The following is a 4,955-nucleotide window of genomic DNA, read 5'->3' as shown; positions in this document are numbered from 1 at the left end:
TTGAAAAAGGTTCAATGTATGGCAGAACGAATGAGAAGAATCAAATTAGGCAGAAAGATAAAAGTTTCTCCAATCTGAAAAGATGGGAGAGTACTTTAGTATCGTGTTTTATGATCATCTTAATTTTTATGGAAAAACCATATCACAATTGATCCTCTAAAGACATCTTAGTGCATTTGTATGGCTAAGAAGAGGAATCGTGAATTGTTGAAATAGTTTAAATTTAGAAGATGAGTCATACTTCGTTCCCAAAACAAGTCTTAGAGTCATACTCCAAGATTGTAACCTTGAGTGACATAATCTTAAGAAAGGTTTAAAACACTTATCAAATGTAGAGTAAAAGTTTTCTACTCTTGTACATTTGAAATTGGTAAGTTGTGATGTCTTGGTAAGGACAAAGACCAACTAAGACCAATTGTGTGAAGTGTTTATCTTGATAAGAATCCACGCTAACTCTTGAATATTTGTTTTGTCAAGGAATGGTTCTTGACAGAGAATCTTATATGTCAAGAGGTCAGTGGGAGTCTTAAAGATCTTGACAAGTTTCAAGAACTAATCAAGAATAAACCTAATGTTAAACACTAGCACACGACTTGAGGTTTGTAACCTATCGTGTTGACATATTCTTGTTTCTGTGCCATTCTAGTTGGTTAACTATGTACGTGAGTTCTATGAGTTCTCAGTTGTTTGCATAGTAACTTGGAAGCGATGTCAGGCCCTTTTGCTGCCAGGTGGCAAGCAATTTAGATTGAACAAGTTCAGTCCATATGAGTTTGGATTTGTCACTAACCTTGTCTTATGATTATGGTTATGAAAAATTCACATGGATAGGAACACATACACCATAAAACCTAAGTGTCATAAGGTTTCTCTCCGATTCATGAAAATGATGGTGAGGAAACTCTTTCACTAAGTAGATTTTAAGTAGATAGCAGTTGTGAAATTTGCATTCTCAAATTCGATTATGATTACGTAATCCGTTTTCATAATTCGAATTGTGAGATATGGAAAAGGTCTGAACATTTGAGACTTATTGTTATAAGTTCTAAAATTGTTTAGACACACATGTAAGCTGTCTAAGGAAAGGTGTATGATTTTGAGAAGCCTAGATAAAGTTTTATCGAAGCATCTTATGTCAGAAATCTGAACTTTGGTAAGAGTGTCAATGAAGTATTGATTTCTAGAAGTCCAGCTAATTTCTGAATACATGTCAAAGCTAGTGGGAGCATAAGTGCTATGCTAGTAAAGTAATGACTATTATGCTAGTGGGAGTATAATCAATTACGATGAATGTTGCAAGTTAGCAATGTTAATTATAGAAAACAAAAGTTTTAATTTGCAAGTTGCAGAGTTTGAAAAGTTGTTTTGCTATAATTAAGGGAGAGGAAATTATACTTCATTTCAAATCTAAAAGCTTAGATTGTGATATATTAATCAAATTTAGTCATAATTGTGTTAATTGCCTTCTCAAATTCGATTATGATTACGACATCCCTTTTCATAATTCGAATTATGATAACATGGCAAATAGAAATATTGTAGCAAAAGACTGGTTAGGTATCACATCTTTATGAATCGCGTCCAATATGCTTCGGGTATAGGATCGATTGCATGTGCTATAATATTTATACGTTCTAAAATTTTCCAAATGCCTAGGGCATTAAGAGGGAAAAACGAATAGAACCGGATATGACTAAAGTGGTTAAACCACTGTTAAGGACAATCTAAGATTCGCCAAGGATTGGTCGCTTGTAGTTGGAAGTATAAAAATGGATGGACCATATTGACATATTCTGAAATGAGGCAACTCTTGTTCAGAAGTGATAGTCAAAATGGGAATATGGATATGTTTCCATATAGATATGACATATTCTGAAAAGAGGAAACTCTTGTTCACAAGTGATAGTCAAAATGGGAATATGGATATGTTTCCATAGGTAGAAGTTATTTCTTCAGTCTGTGTAAGATTAGAAAACTTAATGCAAGAAGGATGTTCAAAGGTATGTACTTTGAATTTGAGACTTCGCTTCCTTGGAATTGTTTTATCGTCAATCTCCATTGGAATACTTTGTAATGTCTGTTGCCAAGTCTCTGTGACTTTTGTGCATAGTCATTACAAGAGAATCATTGCATATAAGTTTAGAATCTAACAAATTACACTAAATGTCAAGAATTTGATATTATTACATTTACAGTAAGGATTTGGGATTGTGAAATGAGCATCATTGAAATATTGTCAATTGATCTATTTCACAAAGTAAGAACATAGTGTGCATGCTTGGAGCATGACATAGCTATTGTTTAGACAAACATAGTGTGCATGCTTGGAGCATGGCATGTCTATTGTTTTTTAATTCAAGTATTAAGTTGATTATTCAAAACATTATACAATGAATAATGAGTAATCGATATGACTCAAAAGTTTTGGGGCTATATAGGATTAGTATTATTCTTGTGTTTCACTTTGCATGTTTTGACTTCCCGAACAACTGGGTTATTCAAACCATCCACAGTTGATCATACTTTGGAAGTAGGTATTGAGGCAAGACTGTCATGAATGAGTCTGTAGTTTGTCTAGGTGTTTTAGACATAACTGCAGTGTTCATGAGTGCTCCTGGAATAAGATTCGAGTATTGGATTCAACCCACGCTCATTAGAATCACTTCATGGATTTTATCACGAGTGATCATGAGACGATAATATCTTATATTCTTCAAACGGAGAGGTATGAGTTGCAGTTTACAAGTCGGTTGCACATTGATGATATGTAAACACACCGGTAACTCAGTGTTATAAAACATATCATTGTGTGTGATTTGATGAGTAGATAGATCAAGCATATGAGTCAAAGTTTATCCATTCCTTTTACCGTTGGAGGGATAAAAGCGATATTTGTAGGACCCTCGATGATTTAGTGATGACACCCCAAAGTGCTTAGCCAAGCCTGGACTGATTTGATTTGTTCAATTAGTCGGTCATCATAAATCGGAAATCAGGAAACAACAGATGGACAAAGAGAATGATTATAATCCATGTTTCATGTCCATATGATATCTAGAATGGAGGAATATATGATCTTTTATCTAATGGACGCGTCATTGACTAGGTCAGAGTTTGACTTATCTAAGTGGGAGACTGTTAGATTAGTTTCTAAGTCCATAACTATAATTGGTATGTACTTGACCCGAGAGTAGCATGATCCTTTTGGGTTGCATATCACCAGGACAATTTGATAGGATGGACTTTTGAGAAGAGGTTATTTATGATTTGTTAATATATTATAAATTCTAATATATTAATATGAAATCATATTATTTAATTAATATTGATCAATAATTAGTTTGGAATTAATTTTGTGATCAAAAGAGACTAATTAAATAAATGGGGATTGATTTGGTAAGTCATTCATTCTTATAAAGTGAGCTTATGATCCATAGTTGTTTATGTTGGGCCAAACCCATGTGGTGACCCATGGATACTCTATGGAGGTTAAAACCCATGGAGCCTAAGGAATGTGGAAAGTCATGCACATTAGGGTTTGCATGGTGCAACCCTAGTTGTGCCACACTATATAAAAAGCCCCTTGGTTGGTGAAATGGCACTAGAGGTTCTTGGAGAGCTATAGAGCCGATTTCTTATGTGCACCATACTCTATTAAAAGTTATCCTTTGTCCTAGGTGTGTTGTGATTCCCTTTGAGGCATTCATACTATTGGTGCTAAGCTCTTGAAGGTTCAAGGCTTTCAACTCCAAGAAAAGGTATGTCATTTAACTAGAATTTTGTAGTATAGATACTCCAATGTATGCTAGTTAGGATGATGCTTTGGAATATTGAAAGTTTGCATGTATATTAGAGAAAACATAGATCCAAAGCATTTAGGGTTGCATGTACACCTTAGGAGTGTTAGAATGCTCAAAACCCATCAGGATAGTCCATGGAGGTTAACCCATGGAGCCTAAGTAGGATGAAGAGTCATGGTGCATTAAGGTTTGCATGGATGTAACCCTAGCACTTGCCACACTATAAATAGACACCCCTAGAAGCCAAAATCGGTTACACCTATCATTCTTAGAGTTTGATATTGATTTTGAGCTAAGCAACTTATTCTCTCAAGCCTCCATTTGCACTTGGTGTTTGTGACACATTAGAGGCATCACATTTGAGGTGCTAAAGCTTTTGAAGGCCAAGAACTACAAGTCCTACTAAGAGGTAAGTTATCTAACTAGTTAGCTTATTCAAATGTTAAAATTGTATGCTAGATAGGATAATGCTTTGGAAAATCAAATTGCATGTATAATTAGAGAAAACATAGATCCAAAGCATTTAGTGTTGCATGTGCACCATAAGGTTGTTAGAGTGCTCAAAAACCATCAGTGGTATTAGAGCCTAGGATTTTTTTTCTGTTATACTTGATGCTTATTGGTTTTCAAAGTTGAAAAAATCGATTTTCTGGCTTCTGACTGGTGAACTCGCCGAGTCCACTGGCTGACTCCATGAGTCCACTCAGTAACAGACCAACTCGACGAGTCATGTTCATGCACTTGCCGAGTTGATGGCTCTGTGTGCAGAATTTCAAGTTTTTAGCTAGAATTGAATTAGGATCATTACCCCAAACTATTTTTTGAAACATGAAATCTGTTTTTTGATATGGTAGTGATCATGCTTAACCAATTAAAAGATAATGGTCATAATTTCAAGATTTGTATTAGTTTGTATGATTAGGCTAATTTCTTGAAAATTGTTGATATGAATTATCTTGCCCTTATGAGTTTAACTAGATCATGGATGAATTATTTGATTATTGTGTTAATTAAAGTATTGATCTAAATGCCTTTAACAGACTCCATAACGTGTCCTCAATGGAAAATGAAAAGTTTTTCTTTAAAAAGTCATTAAAATCACAAGTTATGGAATTGAAAAGTTTTGAAGAATTTCAAAACTTGCCCTCAAGTTAT

The sequence above is a fragment of the Lactuca virosa genome, chromosome 3 (genome assembly GCF_052849685.1).
Source record: "Lactuca virosa cultivar CGN04683 chromosome 3, Lactuca_virosa_CGN04683_v6, whole genome shotgun sequence".
NCBI classification, from domain to species: Eukaryota; Viridiplantae; Streptophyta; class Magnoliopsida; order Asterales; family Asteraceae; genus Lactuca; species Lactuca virosa.
This window is presented reverse-complemented; position numbering follows the sequence as displayed.